The sequence below is a fragment of the Rutidosis leptorrhynchoides genome, chromosome 7, assembly GCF_046630445.1.
Source record: "Rutidosis leptorrhynchoides isolate AG116_Rl617_1_P2 chromosome 7, CSIRO_AGI_Rlap_v1, whole genome shotgun sequence".
NCBI lineage: Eukaryota > Viridiplantae > Streptophyta > Magnoliopsida > Asterales > Asteraceae > Rutidosis > Rutidosis leptorrhynchoides.
Window position 1 is genome coordinate 40,304,672 of NC_092339.1, and position 21,547 is coordinate 40,326,218.

At 32.5% G+C, this 21,547-nt stretch overlaps 1 protein-coding gene across 1 annotated transcript in view; it reads right to left on the minus strand.

The window, feature by feature from the left end:
- Positions 1-21,238, minus strand: part of LOC139858196 (uncharacterized) — a 49,266-nt gene extending 28,028 nt beyond the window's left edge. The window contains exon 1 of the mRNA XM_071847049.1: positions 20,929-21,238. The gene's annotated coding sequence lies outside the window, so the exon portion shown is untranslated. The remainder of the gene's footprint in view (positions 1-20,928) is intronic.
- Positions 21,239-21,547: the final 309 nt, after the last annotated feature.

A 21,547-nucleotide genomic window follows, 5' to 3' on the forward strand; every position in this document is an offset into this window, starting at 1 on the left:
TAGAAGATATGATGACGAAGCTAGTTGAAACTCAAACACAGTTTTTCACATCTCAGAAACAAACCAATGAACAAAATGCTCAAGCATTTAGAAATCAACAAGCTTCTATTCAAAATCTGGAACAAGAAGTGAGTAACCTAGCAAGGTTAATAGGTGAAAGAAAACCGGGAAGTCTACCTAGTGATACAAATGCTAACCCACGGAATGAAACAGCTAAAGCTATTACCACAAGAAGTGGTACAACACTTAAACCACCTGAAATACCAGTAACTTCTGATGAAACTATTCCTACTCCACAAGAACCACAACCTGATCAAGATAAGGAAAAAGAACCGGTAGTTGAAAAGGTTAATGAAGATAACACAGTTAAGGATAAACCTTATGTTAAACCATACCAACCACCACTTCCTTACCCGAGTAAAATGAAGAAAGAAAAACTTGAAGCCGAGCAATCCAAATTCTTGGATATGTTTAAACAGATAAATGTAAATCTTCCTTTCATTGATGTGATTTCAGGAATGCCAAGATATGCTAAATTCTTGAAAGATCTAATCACGAATAGAAAGAAAATGGAAGAACTCTCGGCTGTTACTATGAATGCTAATTGTTCAGCAGTGCTGTTGAATAAGATACCAGAAAAACTATCTGATCCAGGAAGTTTCACAATTCCATGTTTTCTGGGTAGTCTTAGTTCAATAGAAGCATTGGCAGACTTAGGTGCTAGTATAAATCTAATGCCGTATTCATTATACGCTAAACTAGACCTTGGAGAATTAAAACCAACAAGAATAAGCATACAACTAGCCGATAGATCAATAAAATATCCTAGAGGGATAATGAAAAATATGCTAGTTAAAGTTGGTACTTTAGTATTTCCAGTAGATTTTGTTGTTTTGGACATGGAAGAAGATTCTCAAGTTCCTCTCATATTAGGAAGACCATTCTTAAACACGGCTAAAGCAATGATAGACGTGTTCGGTAAGAAACTGACCCTAAGTATAGAGGATGAGAGTGTTACCTTTTCAGTTGATAGAGCAATGCAACAACCACAATCTGCAGATGATACATGTTATTATATTCAAACTGTAGATGCACATGCAGAATTATTAGAAGAATTTCCAGAATTACAAGGAACAGGAGAATGTTCTTTAGGAGAAGGTAATGAACCAATTGATGAAGCTGAAATGTTAGCTACACTTATAGCTAATGGATATGAACCAACAACAGAAGAAATTCAAATGCTAAAAGAAGAAGACAGATATCGATATAAATCATCTATAGAAGAACCTCCGAAATTAGAGTTAAAGCCACTTCCAAACCATTTGGAATACGCTTATTTACATGGTGAATCTGAATTACCTGTAATAATATCGTCTTCTCTTACTGAAAATGAAAAATCACAACTCATTTCTGTGTTGAAAGCTCATAAACCAGCCATTGCATGGAAGATTCATGATATTAAAGGAATAAGTCCTTCGTATTGCACACATAAAATCCTTATGGAAGAAGGTCATAAAACGTATGTGCAACGCCAACGAAGACTAAATCCTAATATGCAAGATGTAGTTAAGAAAGAGATTATTAAACTGCTAGATGCAGGTTTAATTTATCCAATCTCTGATAGTCCATGGGTAAGCCCAGTTCAATGCGTGCCTAAGAAGGGTGGCATGACTGTCATTACAAATGAGAAAAATGAGCTTATTCCTACTAGGACTGTAACAGGATGGCGTGTATGTATTGATTATAGAAAATTAAATGAAGCCACCAGAAAAGATCACTTTCCCTTACCTTTCATAGATCAAATGTTGGAAAGATTAGCCGGAAATAGTTACTATTGTTTTCTAGATGGATTTTCCGGATATTTTCAAATTCCAATAGCACCCGAAGATCAAGAGAAAACCACATTCACGTGCCCTTATGGTACTTTTGCTTACAAACGCATGCCATTTGGACTTTGTAACGCCCCTGCAACCTTTCAAAGGTGTATGATGGCGATTTTTCATGACATGATAGAAGAATGCATGGAAGTTTTCATGGATGACTTTTCAGTCTTCGGTGATACATTTAAATCATGTCTAGTTAATCTGGAACGAATGCTAATTAGATGCGAAAAATCAAATCTAGTACTTAATTGGGAGAAATGCCATTTCATGGTTAAAGAAGGCATCGTTCTTGGACATAAAATTTCAAAAGAAGGAATTGAAGTGGATAGAGCTAAAGTAGATGTAATTGCTAAACTTCCACATCCCACCAATGTTAGAGGAGTTAGGAGTTTTCTAGGGCATGCCGGTTTTTACCGACGTTTCATAAAAGAGTTTTCTAAAATTGCCACTCCTATGAATAAACTCCTAGAAAAGGATGCGCCATTCATCTTTTCAGATGAATGTATCAAATCTTTTAATATTCTTAAAGAAAAACTCACTAATGCATCGATCATGATAACACCAAATTGGAATCTACCATTTGAACTAATGTGCGATGCAAGTGATTTTGCAATGGGAGCCGTTTTAGGACAAAGGATTGAAAAACGATTTCAACCTATATATTATGCTAGTAAGACATTACAAGGAGCACAAACGAACTATACAACTACTGAAAAAGAACTCCTTGCTATTGTCTTTGCTTTTGACAAATTTCGATCATATCTCGTTCTAGCAAAAACGGTGGTCTATACCGACCATTCTGCTCTTAGATACCTATTTTCAAAACAAGATGCTAAACCAAGATTAATCCGTTGGATCTTACTCTTACAAGAGTTTGATATTGAAATCCGAGATAAAAGAGGAGCAGAAAATCTCGCCGCTGATCATCTTTCTCGTCTTGAAAATCCCGAATTAGAAGTTCTGAATGAATCGGCCATACAAGACAACTTTCCTGATGAATATCTATTGAAGATAGATTATAAAGAAATCCCATGGTTTGCAGACTATGCAAACTACTTAGTTTGTGGATTCCTTGAAAAAGGATTATCGTACCAAAGACGAAAGAAATTTTTCAGTGATATAAAACACTATTTCTGGAAAGATCCACATCTGTTTAAAAGTTGTCCCGATGGAATAATACGCCGATGTGTATTTGGAAATGAAGCTAGTAAAATTTTAAACCATTGTCACACAGGACCAACAGGAGGGCATTATGGGCCTCAACTAACAGCAAGAAAAGTTTATGAAGCTGGATTCTATTGGCCTACAATTTACAAAGACGCACACCTTCTTTGCAAATCCTGTGATGCATGTCAAAGGACCGGAAAAATAAGTCAACGTGATGAAATGCCACAAAATGTCATCCAAGTATGTGAAGTATTTGACATTTGGGGTATTGACTTTATGGGTCCATTTCTAAAATCTCATAATAATCTATATATACTCGTAGCCATTGATTATGTATCTAAATGGGCGGAAGCACAAGCTCTCCCAACTAACGATGCACGAGTTGTAGTCAACTTTTTAAAACGTCTTTTTGCAAGGTTTGGAACACCGAAAGCTTTAATAAGTGATCGGGGTACTCATTTCTGTAATAATCAACTTGAGAAAGTTCTTAAAAGATATGGAGTAACTCATAAAATCTCCACCGCATATCATCCACAAACAAGTGGACAAGTTGAAAATACCAACCGAGCTTTAAAACGTATTCTAGAGAAAACCGTAGGATCAAATCCGAAGGAATGGTCCATTAAATTGGAGGATGCACTCTGGGCTTTTAGAACAGCCTACAAAACTCCAATTGGAACCACACCTTTTAGACTTGTTTATGGAAAAGCATGTCATCTTCCAGTAGAAATTGAACACAAAGCATTTTGGGCTTTGAAGACATGTAATCTTGATTTACATGAAGCCGGACGTCTACGATTAAGTCAACTAAATGAATTAGAAGAATTAAGACATGAAGCATACGAAAATTCGTTAATCTATAAAGAAAGAACGAAGAAATGGCATGATAAAAGAATCAGAAGTTCAAAAGAATTTAAAGAAGGAGACAGAGTTCTTCTTTTCTATTCACGATTCAAGCTATTTCCTGGAAAATTGAAATCAAGATGGTCTGGACCATTCATAGTCAAAAGAGTTTTCCCATACGGAACGATAGAATTGATAAATTCAAATGGGATTGAATTTAAAGTTAATGGTCACAGAGTTAAACATTACATACATGGTCCGATGGAAGTCGACAACGAAGTTAATCACAATTTCGACACCACAGCTAACTAAGTGTGGGGAGAATCAAGTCTTTAAAAGATAATATATATTTCTGTTAGAGTTAGATTGTCTGTTTTCGTGTAGTTCTCGAAAATGGAACACGTATGGTCTTTCCCTAGCAGACCCTAAAGAACTAGTCTTCTCCCCCCATTCTGAATTTTTATTTTTTTTTAGGTTTTTACGATATGAAGACTGCCTGTGAACTAAACCATGGTCTAATGCTACACGCTTTGATCACTAAAAGAAATAATGACATACTACCGAGCGAATTAGTATCAGTAATCAGAGAAAGAATGGACGGAGTTAGAAAAGGATCCAGATGCGAAGATAATAAGTTACAATTTGGTAAAGGAAAATCAAAATCCGCAGCGAAAAGAAGAGCACGACACCTAGAAAGATGTCACAAATGCGGAAAATGGTCACATGGAGGTAAATGTTCAAATAATCAAACCTATTCAAATACCGAATTTGTTACTTTATGCAGAGACGGACCGTTCATATGTTTAGAAGAAAAGACACTGAATGCTCGAGGTTACGCCTTTGGAGCCATGGAAAACAAATTAAACTGACTATCTTATGAATGGAATAGATCATATAACTAAGAAATCTATTTCACAGGTATGTCTGTACAGTTTTTATTTTTATTTTTATTTTTAACCTTTTGATAATAAACGCTAATTTGTTCGCTAAAAAGTATTAAATTGGTATTGAATAAAATTAGGTTTGGCGACCGAAATTATTGATATCATTCAAAAATTTATTACATCACTGCGAAATTTAACGTTTATTCTTAAGGTATAAATATCTTTAATCAATCAACCCAAAATATTTCAAAAATTCGTCATGAGTTAAATTAGGTCTTGGAACCGAAATTACTTTACCGAAAAGAGGGGCGCATATTTTTGATAATATTTGATTGATTAAAGTGGGATAAAAAGACAAAAAGATTTTTAATTTTATTTTTACCATATTTTTAAAATTAATATTTAAATCTTAAATTAATATTGTAAATTTTGTAAAAACAATATATTTAAAATTGAAAATATTTGAAAAATTAATATAAGTTTGGTATGAATTTATAATTTGAATTTTTAAATTAAGTTTGGTGTGAACTTTTAATTTTTAAAATATGAATTTTTAATTTTATGCATTTCAAATTTTAAGTTTGGTGTGAATTTTTAAATTCGAATTTTATATTTAAGTTGTGTGAATTTAAAAACAAAAAATTTACTTTATCTCATTAAGTTAAAAATATGATTTTTAAAATTCGTCGTAAGTTGAAGACTAGGTCTTTGAACCGAAATTGCTTTACCCGAGGGAGGGACGAGAACTTTTATTATCATTATTTTTAATCTTACTGAATTAGAGTATGCCAAAAACATTGAAAAAACCCAAAAATCTTAGCTTTTAAAACAATCGCTACAAAAAGACAAATTTTAAAATTTTGTCGAGGGACGGACTAGGACATCGATCCGAAACGACCTCATCCTAAATAACAAGGGAAACAAAATTTTAAAAATTAATTACTAAATTGTTTTAAGAAGTTAAAGATTATAAAAAAAAAAAAAAAAAAAAAAAAGAGTAAACTCCGCGACTCGCGGAGTTTGAAGTACAAAACCTCCGCGACTCGCGGAGGGATCAAAAATCAGAAAAAAAAAATATAAAGAACTGCACGATCAGTTCACTCCCACAAACAAAAACACAGAAAAATACTGCGAAACTGCACCCGAAAAAACCCGAAAATCACCCCCAAAAATCCCAATTTTTAACCGTTAATCACCAAATTTTTTGCTAAAATCATGTTGAGAAGGATGCTATCTAAGAATTACTCAAGAAAAACGGTAAATTTCTACACCTAAACACCATTAATTCGAAATTAGGTGTTCTTGAGCTATTTTTTCCCCAATTTGATTTTGATGCTTTTTAGTGTAATTAAGCTTAAATTGTTTATGTATTATGCTTGTATAACCTAGATTGATGCTGTTTAACATGATTAGAAGCCTTAAACTTCAAATTTTGAATAATATAGGGTTTGTGTTCTTGAGCAATTTGGGGCTTTTTGATATAAACAGGTTATGGCCGATTTTTGTCATGAATTGTTGCTAAATTGAGTAGTGTAACATGTCTAGGTAGTTAAATGATCCAAACTTTGAGCCTAAACATGATTTTGAGAATTAAAGTGGACTTTTTCAAGTCTAAAATTCATGAACTTGATTTTTGAAAGATAATGCCATTTGAGACTTGTTTAATTGCTAGTAATGATTATTTTGACATGTTATTTGAGTTGAATGCTTATGAACTTGGCGAACATTTTCGTATATGCTTATTTGAAAAAGTGTAGATTTGATAAAAATGTGAAAATAAGCTTAAGTTTGATATAAATTGATAATGTCATTGTAATTATTTTGATTGATGATTTTGCTGACACTAATGCATATTTGGATGCACAAAATTTGTGTTTGATGTGTTTTGCAGAATGAAAGGGGTGAATCTTCATCCCAAGCCCGCAATGCTCCTGCCGAGAATTTGGAACAACAGGAGGTAGATAACTACTACAAGCAGGATGTACCTCATCCAGTCATGACCTTTTCCGATATGCATTTGGAAGAGTTGCACCCGAACCTGAGATTTGACAGACTTTGGATAGATTATCCAAAATATCAACGGGGTTTGCATACTCTTCATTCCAAGGTTGTTGAGGTACCGAGGGTCATAGAATGGGGACCCTTAGAAGCTGTAGAATTGGCCGGGCCAATTAGGGAATTACTTGTACAGAGGTATGGTAATTCTTCTTTTAATGACTGGATATGTTTATTCACCATACGCAGACCTGTATATAAAGTATGGTGTGAAGAGTTGTTATGTAGTATAGAGTTGAATGATCGGGTAGCTAGTTTAACCGATCGTTCTTTTATTAGATTTTTGTTAGGCGGTTCGATGCGCCACATGTCTTTACTGGACATGGATCAGGCTTTACGTATATATACGCCTGAGGAATTAGCGTCTGCCGATTGTAGAGGATTGATACTAAACGGTAGAAAGATAGATGAGAATTTTGATACACACGGTGTGTGGAGTCAAATGACAAGCCATCACCGTTTCAAAGGGGGAAACTACTCTTATTTGGATATAGATAGAGCCGAATTAAGAGTGATACATAGGTTTTTAGCTAATTCGATTACACAAAGGGGTAAAAACAAAGAAAAGGTAAATGAACAAGATTTGTTTTACCATATGTGTATTCGAGACCCACAAAGCGCTGTAAGTATACCATATTGTGTGGGTTATTATTTATCAGCTATGGTTCGGGGGATGCGTCCACATAGCATAATAGGAGGTGGTATTTTTATTACTTTGATTGGTGAATATCTCGGTGTGGATATAAGTCGGGGGGGATTATTACTAGAAGAGCCGGAACCCCGCGACACTATAGGTTTAAATGTATACCATGGTGCGAAAGTTTTGAAGCGGCGAAATAACGCCGCAGTACGATACCATGGTAGACATCCACAGGTGGAGAGAAACCAGGAACAAGGTAATGTAGGAGGGGGGAATGAGATGCAAGAAATGCATAGGTTTATAGCTTCTCAGGAATACGAAAATGCTAGACAGAGAGCATTTGAAGATTGGCAAGTTCATCAGAACCAGATCATAGCACATTGCCAACATATAGGTAGAAACTATATTCCTACACCGAAACCCGTCTTCCCTCCTTGGTCGATAGAGATGCAGCCACCATATCCTACGTATGACCCTGCCGAAGCATTCTATAGCACGTATGGTTATGCCTGGAACCCCTATTGGTACCAATATCATCCTTAGTATACTTATTTTTTTTTATTTTGTAATTTGTAATTATTGATACATTTAATATTTTTGTTAATATTATAATCATTTTTATAATAATCTAACTTTTATTCTTAGATTTTAATAATTTTTGAACGTGGGGTAATATACCAAACTTCAAAAATATGTATATATGTTTGCAGTTTATCTTATGTACACAACAGGGTAAAACAACGCATTTTCAAAGACTGGCATTAAGTTCAGCAAAAGCAAGTAATTTTGACGACAAGATACAAAATATATGTGAAATAACAACAAGACGGAATGAACAAATGATGTGCACCATTTATCATTCAGCAAACAAACGCCAATATATTTGGAAACTTTGGTAAAAATTTAATCATTTTCACACAAATCACCCTCAATAATTTAAATTGTTACTGATTTCTTGCAAATGAGGGCATTGCAAGATCTTAAGTGTGGGAAGGGATTAAATTCTTTCGGATTTTAAAATTTTTATATTAAACACTTGGTTACCATTAAAAATACTAGTAAAGCAGTAGTTGTATTAGAATCTAGTGCTCTCTGATAAAAAAGAACAGCCCTAGTCTTATATACTGACTACCCAATTCTAGTAAAATTTTTCAAAATTTTCAAAATGAATTCAAAATCATGTTTATACATATTTATGAACGATAAAACTAGGTTTTAACACCGAAATTATTGTTACCTCGGAAAGGACATAAATTGAGAAACAAACTAAAATGTTAAAATTCATTTAAAATGGAATAGAGGACGATAAAAAAAAAAAGAAAGTAAAAGCCAAGTGTGGGAAAATTTACCAAGTTATTTTAAACATATGTCACATATATCTGTAACAAATAACTGAAAATACTTTTGCTTTGGACTAAACTAAACTGTTTTACCCGATGAAAGAAAAGAAGAGATGGATCTACACGATGAATCAATTCCATCATTAAAAGGAAGTAAAGTCTTCCGAAAAAGAAACGCGCTTCTTGATTTAGGTCATGAAGTTGTCGTCCAGACCAGCTGTAGGTTGACGAAAAATCTAGAAAAGTCATCTCTAAAATCAGCAGGAAATCCACGGACCTCAGCATTAAACAGGGTCGCCAAGTGGTCAGATTTATCCTAACCATGAGAAGGATTTATCTCGTACAATGGGGAGGCACCGTGCAAATTAGCTTGATAAGACTAATGAATCAGATCCCCAGAAAAGGATAATCTCCTTAAAGATTAAAAATCAGCTTTTAAGACTGATATTACTCAATCCTAGAGATTGACCTTAAAGATTGAGAATTACAAACTCATGGAATTCAATGATATCTAAACTCGAGCTTGAACGAGAAAATATTTTGATCAAAATTATAAACCGATTTGTTTTCTGAAAACCCTATTTTCAATGCGTTCATTACCATTGAACGTAAAATCCTAGGAATTCACCTGGAATTCATTAGGTCACCTGAACTAAATCGGGTGTCAACCGTAAGAACGGTGGTTGCATAGCATGGTCGAAGACAGGACCTTGTGCCAGACCGAAAAATTATAAGGGTGAGCTTTACTATTGCTCCTACCAAGGATAGTAATTGCGTCCGACACGTTATAGACCGTAATCAAAAGCATGTCACGGGACATTGTCTTAAACAGTTGCTTGTTCAACGCTTTCCTTTACAACCGGACGGTAGTTTGCCGAAAGGTAATATACGGAACAAGTAAACTGGACGTGTTGCTTTCCAAATACAAGGTTAGCAAGTGGGTGACACAAAACCGCAAGTTTTGAGCTAAAATTTTCAAATCTGAAACCCACCAAACCCACAAAAATATTTTGCAAACACCGGTAAAGGGTTATTCCGTAAAACTTATCTAGGGTAAAAACTAGATTTAATTTTCAAAAGATCAAATGTTTTCATAAAGATCCAATTTCCTTAATGGATCTAAATTTTTATAGTCATGTGGGACTGTAAACCATATCGTTGCTACCATTGTTTATACCGCCGTATAGAAATCACTGATGTACAAAGTGTGAAGAATAAAGAAGTGATTCTAGTATTTCAAGACGATATTGCTTGAGGACAAGCAACGCTCAAGTGTGGGAATATTTGATAATGCTAAAAACGAACATATATTTCATAGCATTATTCCTCAAGAAAGACAAGCTTTTAGTTGCAATTGTTCTATTTACAAGTGATATTCGTTTAAATAATAAAAGGTGAAGACAAAAGACAGATTCGACGAATTGAAGACGCAAACGACCAAAAAGCTCAAAAGTACAAAAGACAATCAAAAAGGTTCCAATTATTGATAAGAAACGTCTCGAAATCACAAGAGTACAAGATTCAAAACGCAAAGTACAAAATATAAAATTGTACGCGAGGACGTTCGAAAATCCGGAACCGGGACTAGAGTCAACTCTTAACGCTCGACGCAACGGACTAAAAATTACAAGTTAACTATGTATATAAATATAATATAATATATAATTAATTATATTAATTATATATATATTATATTTATATATATAAAACCGTCGGCAGAGAAACTCCAAGAGTGTGAGCTGTAAATTCATCCTCCGCGACTCGCGGAGTTTGAAGGGGTTTTTGCCGCGAGTCGCGGAGCCCCAAATTTCACTTCTGGCTATAAAGCAAACCGAATTCTGATCAAATTATATATCTTATTTTCATCTCTCTCTCAATATATATGTAATATATATATATAATTTATATTTTAATTTTAATTTTAATTTTAAATCCTAATAATAAGGGTATGTTAGCGAATGTTGTAAGGGTGTAAGTCGAAATTCTGTCCGTGTAACGCTACGCTATTTTTAATCATTGTAAGTTATGTTCAACCTTTTTACATTAATGTCTCGTAGCTAAGTTATTATTATGCTTATTTAAAACGAAGTAATCATGATGTTGGGCTAATTACTAAAATTGGGTAATTGGGCTTTGTACCATAATTGGGGTTTGGACAAAAGAACGACACTTGTGGAAATTAGACTATGGGCTATTAATGGGCTTTATATTTGTTTAATTAAATGAAAGTTTATTAATGTTAATATAAAGATTTGCAATTGGGCGTCCCTATAAATTACCATATACACTCGATCGGACACGATGGGCGGGGTATTTATATGTACGAATAATCGTTCATTTAACCGGACACGGGAATGGATTAATAGCCACTAGAATAATTAAAACAGGGGTGAAATTACATTCAAGGGTAATTGGTGTAATTGTTAACAAAGTAGTAAAACCTTGGTTTACACGCAGTTGATAACCTGGTGTATTCATTAAACAAAGTATTAAAACCTTGTTACAATTCGAATCCCCAATTAGTTGGAATATTTATCTTCGGGTATAATAATAATTTGACAAGGACACTTGCAATTTATATTTATGACTGATGGACTGTTATGGACAAAAACCAGACGGACATATTGAATAATCCAGGACAAAGGACAATTAACCCATGGGAATAAAACTAAAATCAACACGTCAAACATCATGATTACGGAAGTTTAAATAAGCATAATTCTTTTATTTCATATTTAATTTCCTTTATTTTATATTTAATTGCACTTCTAATTATCGCATTTTTTTTCGCAAGTTTATTTTATCGCACTTTTATTATTCGCAATTTCATTATCGTTATTTACTTTATGCTTTAATTTAAGTCTTGTATTTATTTTTAATATTTTACATTTGATTTTAACTGCGACTAAAATCTTAAAATCGACAAACCGGTCATTAAACGGTAAAAACCCCCATTTATAATAATAATATTACTTATATATATGTTTGTATTTTTATAAAAGTAAACTAACATAGCGTTGAGCTTTGTTTAAAGATTTCCCTGTGGAACGAACCGGACTTACTAAAAACTACACTACTGTACGATTAGGTACACTGCCTATAAGTGTTGTAGCAAGGTTTAAGTATATCCATTCTATAAATAAATAAATATCTTGTGTAAAATTGTATCGTATTTAATAGTATTTTCTGCTAAAATTTAATAACTATTTTATATACACCTCGCATAACATCATGTATTAATGCAACGAACGAAGGTGATTGCTTATGCGTCTAGACAATTGAAGATTCACGAACAAAATTATACGACGCATGATTTGGAATTAGGCGCGGTTGTTTTTGCATTAAATACTTGGAGGCACTACTTATATGGGGTCAAAAGTATTATATATACCGACCACAAAAGTCTTCAACACATATTTAATCAGAAACAACTGAATATGAGGCAGCGTAGGTGGATTGAATTATTGAATGATTACGACTTTGAGATTCGTTACCACCCGGGGAAGGCAAATGTGGTAGCCGATGCCTTGAGCAGGAAGGACAGAGAACCCATTCGAGTAAAATCTATGAATATAATGATTCATAATAACATTACTACTCAAATAAAGGAGGCACAACAAGGAGTTTTAAAAGAGGGAAATTTAAAGGATGAAATACCCAAAGGATCGGAGAAGCATCTTAATATTCGGGAAGACGGAACCCGGTATAGGGCTGAAAGGATTTGGGTACCAAAATTTGGAGATATGAGATAAATGGTACTTAGAGAAGCTCATAAAACCAGATACTCAATACATCCTGGAACGGGGAAGATGTACAAGGATCTCAAGAAACATTTTTGGTGGCCGGGTATGAAAGCCGATGTTGCTAAATACGTAGGAGAATGTTTGACGTGTTCTAAGGTCAAAGCTGAGCATCAGAAACCATCAGGTCTACTTCAACAACCCGAAATACCAGAATGGAAATGGGAAAACATTACCATGGATTTCATCACTAAATTGCCAAGGACTGCAAGTGGTTTTGATACTATTTGGGTAATAGTTGATCGTCTCACCAAATCAGCACACTTCCTGCCAATAAGAGAAAATGACAAGATGGAGAAGTTAGCACGACTGTATTTGAAGGAAGTCGTCTCCAGACATGGAATACCAATCTCTATTATCTCTGATAGGGATGGCAGATTTATTTCAAGATTCTGGCAGACATTACAGCAAGCATTAGGAACTCGTCTAGACATGAGTACTGCCTATCATCCACAAACTGATGGGCAGAGCGAAAGGATGATACAAACGCTTGAAGACATGCTACGAGCATGTGTTATTGATTTCGGAAACAGTTGGGATCGACATCTACCGTTAGCAGAATTTTCCTACAACAACAGCTACCATTCAAGCATTGAGATGGCGCCGTTTGAAGCACTTTATGGTAGAAAGTGCAGGTCTCCGATTTTTTGGAGTGAAGTGGGGGATAGACAGATTACGGGTCCGGAGAATATACAAGAAACTACCGAGAAGATCATCCAAATTCAACAACGGTTGAAAACCGCCCAAAGTCGACAAAAGAGCTACGCTGACATTAAAAGAAAAGATATAGAATTTGAAATTGGAGAGATGGTCATGCTTAAAGTTGCACCTTGGAAAGGTGTTGTTCGATTTGGTAAACGAGGGAAATTAAATCCAAGGTATATTGGACCATTCAAGATTATTGATCGTGTCGGACCAGTAGCTTACCGACTTGAGTTACCTCAACAACTCGCGGCTGTACATAACACTTTCCACGTCTCGAATTTGAAGAAATGTTTTGCTAAAGAAGATCTCACTATTCTGTTAGATGAAATCCAAATCAACGAAAAACTCCAATTCATCGAAGAACCCGTCGAAATAATGGATCGTGAGGTTAAAAGACTTAAGCAAAACAAGATACCAATTGTTAAGGTTCGATGGAATGCTCGTAGAGGACCCGAGTTCACCTGGGAGCGTGAAGATCAGATGAAGAAGAAATACCCACATCTATTTCCAGAAGATTCGTCAACACCTTCAACAGCTTAAAATTTCGGGACGAAATTTATTTAACGGGTAGGTACTGTAGTGACCCGAACTTTTCCATGTTTATATATATTAATTGAGATTGATATTTACATGATTAAATGTTTCCAACATGTTAAGCAATCAAACTTGTTAAGACTTGATTAATTGAAATATGTTTCATATAGACAATTGACCACCCAAGTTGACCGGCGATTCACGAACGTTAAAACTTGTAAAAACGACATGACGATATATATATGGATATACATATGGTTAACATGAGATTATGATAAGTAAGTATCTCCATAAGTATATTAACAATGAGTTATATACATATAAACAAGACTACTAACTTAAGGATTTCGAAATGAGACATATATGTAACGATTATCGTTGTAACGACATTTAAATGTATATATATCATATTAAGATATATTAATATATCATAATATCATGATAATATAATAATTTAACATCTCATTAGATATAATAAACAATGGGTTAACAACATTAATTGAGATCGTTAACTTAAAGGTTTCAAAACAACACTTACATGTAACGACTAACGATGACTTAACGACTCAGTTAAAATGTATATACATGTAGTGTATTTAGATGTATTAAAATACTTTTGGAAGACTTCAAGACATATATCAAAACACTCATACTTAACGAAAATGGTTACAGTTACTTTCCCATTCTTTTCTTTCATCAAGAATTCTAGTCGTATTTTTACCCGTATTATACACAGCTTCAAAACGTACTTACTATGGGTATATACCAATAGGAACTAGCATGGGATTCCACTCTTGATTATGTCATGTATGACTAATCAATTTTAACTTCTACCATGAGCTAGTCAACTAACTAGAACTCCTTTTAACCCCACTCAACACTCACCAATTACCACTCATCATTCACTCCATTTCACTTCCAATTCTCTTTCTAATTCTCTCTCAACACACACACACTATTATGAACGTATTTTTCCAGTAGTTAATCATCATATTCATCAAAAATCACTTCAAGAATCAAGCTATAATCATCATAGGAAGAACACTTCAAGAACACTTCAAAAATCCCTTCAAGTTTACTAATTTACTTCCAAGCTTTCTAATCCATTCCAAGTAATCATCTAAGATCAAGAAACCTTTGTTATATACAGTAGGTTATCTTTCTTATTCAAGGTAATATTCATATTCAAACTTTGATTCAATTTCTATAAATATAAACTATCTTAATTCGAGTAAAAATCTTACTTGAACTTGTTTTTGTGTCATGATCCTACTTCAAGAACTTTCAAGCCATCCAAGATCCTTTGAAGCTAGATAATTTCTTGTCACTTCCAGTAGGTTTACCTACTAAACTTGAGGTAGTAATGATGTTCATAACATCATTCGATTCATATATATAAAACTATCTTATTCGAAGGTTTAAACTCGTAATCACTAGAACATAGTTTAGTTAATTCTAAAATTGTTCGCAAACAAAAGTTAATCCTTCTAACTTGACTTTTAAAATTAACTAAACACATGTTCTATATCTATATGATATGCTAACTTAATGATTTAAAACCTGGAAACACGAAAAACACCGTAAAACCGGATTTACGCCGTCGTAGTAACACCGCGGGCTGTTTTGGGTTAGTTAATTAAAAACTATGATAAAATTAGATTTAAAAGTTGTTATTCTGAGAAAATGATTTTTATTATGAACATGAAACTATATCCAAAAATTATGATTAAACTCAAAGTGGAAGTATGTTTTCTAAAATGGTCATCTAGACGTCGTTCTTTCGACTGAAATGACTACCTTTACAAAAATGACTTGTAACTTATTTTTCTGACTATAAACCTATACTTTTTCTGTTTAGATTCATAAAATAGAGTTCAATATGAAACCATAGCAATTTGATTCACTCAAAACGGATTTAAAATGAAGAAGTTATGGGTAAAACAAGATTGGATAATTTTTCTCATTTTAGCTACGTGAAAATTGGTAACAAATCTATTCCAACCATAACTTAATCAACTTGTATTGTATATTATGTAATCTTGAGATACCATAGACACGTATACAATGTTTCGACCTATCATGTCGACACATCTATATATATTTCGGAACAACCATAGACACTCTATATGTGAATGTTGGAGTTAGCTATACAGGGTTGAGGTTGATTCCAAAATATATATAGTTTGAGTTGTGATCAATACTGAGATACGTATACACTGGGTCGTGGATTGATTCAAGATAATATTTATCAATTTATTTCTGTACAGCTAACTGTGGACAACTAGTTGTAGGTTACTAACGAGGACAGCTGACTTAATAAACTTAAAACATCAAAATATATTAAAAGTGTTGTAAATATATTTTGAACATACTTTGATATATATGTATATATTGTTATAGGTTCGTGAATCAACCAGTGGCCAAGTCTTACTTCCCGACGAAGTAAAAATCTGTGAAAGTGAGTTATAGTCCCACTTTTAAAATCTAATATTTTTGGGATGAGAATACATGCAGGTTTTATAAATGATTTACAAAATAGACACAAGTACGTGAAACTACATTCTATGGTTGAATTATCGAAATCGAATATGCCCTTTTTATTAAGTCTGGTAATCTAAGAATTAGGGAACAGACACCCTAATTGACGCGAATCCTAAAGATAGATCTATTGGGCCTAACAAACCCCATCCAAAGTACCGGATGCTTTAGTACTTCGAAATTTATATCATATCCGAAGGGTGTCCCGGAATGATGGGGATATTCTTATATATGCATCTTGTTAATGTCGGTTACCAGGTGTTCACCATATGAATGATTTTTATCTCTATGTATGGGATGTGTATTGAAATATGAAATCTTGTGGTCTATTATTATGATTTGATATATATAGGTTAAACCTATAACTCACCAACATTTTTGTTGACGTTTTAAGCATGTTTATTCTCAGGTGATTATTAAGAGCTTCCGCTGTCGCATACTTAAATAAGGACAAGATTTGGAGTCCATGCTTGTTTGATATTGTGTAAAAACTGCATTCAAGAAACTTATTTTGTTGTAACATATTTGTATTGTAAACCATTATGTAATGGTCGTGTGTAAACAGGATATTTTAGATTATCATTATTTGATAATCTACGTAAAGCTTTTTAAATCTTTATTGATGAAATAAAGGTTATGGTTTATTTTAAAATGAATGCAGTCTTTGAAAAACGTCTCATATAGAGGTCAAAACCTCGCAACGAAATCAATTAATATGGAACGTTTTTAATCAATAAGAACGGGACATTTCAAGTAGTATTGGACTTCGTTATGCTGCTGATCTTTTTAATTTGTAATTTAGTATTTGGATATTTTTGGAATATTAAGCAGTTTTATCTTAATGAATTGATATATAGTTGGTATGATCATTTTCATTTATATCATTGTGTTCTATATTAGCATGTTTAATCCATGAATAGTTGTTGATTATTCAAAATCTCCATAATCGGTCATGTTATGGGAATAACATGAATTAAGATTAATATGAATGTTTGGTTATATTTATTGATGATAAATAGTTAACTTGTAGAGACCAAAATTCATATGTATTCATTGATGATGAATATTGGAATGACCCATCCGAGATGTCACTACATGGATCGTTGTCAGTAGTGAATCTTTTAGTGATTATGTCTTTATGTCCTTAGACTTGAGATGCACGCCCGTTTTAATGTGTGAAACATTGTACTTTGATATGGTTAAACGCTGTCCTGAATAAGGCTGTAATAAAGGCCATTATTGGGTATAATGTAAAGCTCGTGAGAGACACGTGTATGCAAAATAGGATTTGTTCCTTCAAAATGTTTGGAGTTAGATACTTTTGAGCTCCTCGATGAATGAATAAGATATTTGTGTGGCCGCACCCAGATGTAATTAAGATGATACTTAATTAATTTGGTGATCTAATTCAGTTCTAAGATCGAGAAATATAATTGTTAAACAAATGAGAATGACCAATGATCCATATCTCAAGTTTAACTAAAGTATCTGAAACAAAGGGACGTATGACATTTAACACTTACCATAAGAAGTTCTGAGAAACTACCCTCATGTGAATTTAGGGACAATGGCCTGTTGCTAGACGGTATTCATTGTTTGTATAGTTACTTGGTGTTGTATCATACACAAGTGGGAGTTTGTAGGATTAATGTGTAAGGTACAACATAAAACTATATGTCTAAATTTATTTGAGCCTTCGGGGTCACACATATATACACCTAGACGTCAAATGAAATATATATATATGATGTATATATATTACTCAAGTAACGAAACAAGTTAGATACTCCGTTATGAATTACTTGACTAATTAATTAATTATGCTTACATGAATTTTTAAATTGAATTAATTAATTGTTTAATTAATTAATAAACAATATGCAAGTATTGTTTGTCAAATACGTTTTTCTTGATGACTACGTAAAAGAAAAAAAGGGACTACATTTAGAAACCAAAATAGAATTGGAAACAAAATAATATTGTACGCGTTTCCTCACCGTTTTCTTAAGTCGGTTTTACTTTTGTACATATTATATATATTCAATTGATTTTGGTCGTGTGTAGACATACGAATAGAAACAAAACACAGAATTGCAATTAACATTATTCCATTGCTTCACGAAAATCGAAATCTACTTTCTTTTGTTTTCTTGAACGTAAACGTACGGAGTATTATATATTTATTAGTATAACTAGTTTATATTAATAATATACTTGGGTTTGGACTAACATCCATTGGCGTTGTCTGAAAGTGTAGTGGACTATCCAAAGAGACGGTCATACCCTTTGATCGTAGGTTTCTCTCCGTTCATCAGTTTCTTCAAGAAAGGTATACTTGTTAACTCCACTTTGTAATTTTTATATTCTTGACAATTATTATTGGTGTAACTGGATCCATGGGAATAAATTAATCGTGTGCATGTTTTTAAATAATTGGTTATTTAATCTTGTAATTTTTGTTCATAAAATAATAAAAGATTATTATTTTATTATCCGCTGCGTTAATCTGAATTGTTAAAAGTACACACGATTTTTCATCAGGGATGACAATGGATCGAATATGGATCGGGTGCGCCTATATCCATATCCATATCCATTTAATTTTTAAAATTCATATCCATTTAAATATAATTCATTAATCCATATCCATATCCGTTGGATTAAGCGGGTTATCGGGTATCCGTTGGATGCAAAGTTTTTCTAAAAATGTAATCTATTATGATATGTAATCATCAAAATATTTTTAACAAAGATGTGTAATATATATATGATATATGAATTTAATACTATTCACATAGTTGTATCTTCATAATCTATATTTTCGATAACATTTTAATAGTTTATAGTGCACATATATAAGAATATCTAAATATATATATGCATATATCTAAGTAAACATGTATATATTTATATGTGCATATATATTTCGGGTGGTATTGGATATATTCATGGATGATTAACTATCATCCATACCCGATTCACTAATTTTTCACATCATCCATATCCATATCCATATCCATTTATCATCCGTTTAGATAATCCATATCCATCTAAATGGATCGGATCAGATGGATATCCGATGGATCGGACATCCATTGCCATCCTTAGTTAGGTGTTGGGGAGAATCCAACGGAGAAGGCGACGTCAAGTTGCTTGGTTATATTATTTTTTTATTAATTTAAAAATATTATTTTTATCCCTTTTTAATACTTATCAAATTATATTTTAACACATCATCACAATACTCTTAACCAACATAAAAAACCAACACCACCAATACTCTACCGAAAACCAACACATCCTAGTTATCAAAAAAGTGCAAAAAATAACCAACACCAGCAACCAATACCAATTACCACTACAAATTGTCTAACACACAAGGTGTTGAGTGTATCACTGAACTACAAGGTGGATATTAAACATATTAGAAGATAAAACTATTATGTAATGTCAAACTTATACTCAATATAACTTTATTTTAATAACTCGAATTAGATCATATCTAAATATACGTGCATAAATAATTTGTACACAATAATAACTATCTAACTTTTATAGTAACTAATCCTTAACCAATTAAAAGTATCGCTTAAGATATCATGCATGTCTATATTTTTTAAAATAGTCTTTAGGATTGATTATCTTTAGATAAACTCATGTATAATATATAATATTATATTATAATATTATAATTATAATATAAAATAATATAATAATAATAATAATAACAATAATAATAATAATAAGAATAATAGTGATAATAATAATAATAATAATAATAATAATAATAATAATAATAATAATAATAATAATAATAATAATAATAATAATAATAATAATAATAATAATAATAATAATAATAATAATAATATTAATAATAATAACAATTAATATTAATATTAATATAATAATAATAACCTTTGAAAGGAAAAAAGACACTAGAGGGTGCACAACCATTTGTGAGTCTGTCACAAGTTACATTGAGCTGAGGGTGTTAGGTCATTATCAGAGGCGAGGGGGTGTTGTGGAAGCTTTATCATTTTTAATTTTTTATACATGTCTATTATAGTGTATTAAAAATTATAAATTAAGTATTAAAAATTATAAATTAAGTATTAAAAATTATAAATTAATGGCCAACATCTCTTATTATAAATTCTCACATCGCCTAATTTGTACATTGATATTTACTTTCGAAAAATGTTACTTTTATCCATAACTCCCGATTTCGCCTCTAGTCATTATCGGTTATCACATGGTGGAAAACACAATTACATTAAGTTAATGTGGTCATAAAAACATGTACGGTTCAATTATGTAAACATTATGGTATTACAAGTTGCTGGTAATTATGTATCCATCAACAACTAACAAATTATTAAAGCAATAAATGAAAGGAAGAAGTCATTTTGTATAATCTAATTTAATGATTGTAGTTTGAAGAAAATATAATAAGAAAATAATAAAAATACTAATTACAAAAAGATAGAAAGCAGTCATGTTGAGATGTATGAAAGCAACGATAGGAAGAAAGAGTACCCTTTAGTATTATGGATGAGGGACCAATTTTCTTCCTACTTTCTTCTTTAAAACATGCACCCTTTTGCACTAATTATCATTATTTTGTTACTGTTATTTATTGTTGGACCACTTCTTTCTTTCTTTCCACAGAGATTTGCATTGCAATTGTATGCATCATATCACAGTATTGTTCGTTCATCAACTAACTCGACCTCTCTATCTCTCTCTTTCAATCTCTATCTATGTATCTATGTATATTTATATGTGTGTGTGTGTGTGATATAATAATGACTTCGAATTTACCCTTCTTGGATATTTTTAAGTTTTTTTGCACTTTGTACAAGTGTACATTGATGACGAGGATATAGTTGTATAGTATGGGACAAGTATTTATATATTATACAATATACTGAGATATATAGGTATAGAAAGGGAAGAAAAGAAGGTGATTTTGGCTTCATATATCTGACCTTATCTAATGATTAGAAGCTGCAAAGAGAAATGATTTTTGGTGTGTGGTATCTATCAATCAGTTACATAAAATGAACTATGAATGACTCTAAAGAGTTGTGTATGACTTTTCCATGAGTAGTTAGCTCAACATTATGCTAGCTATTTTCTGGAACACTCATGAACC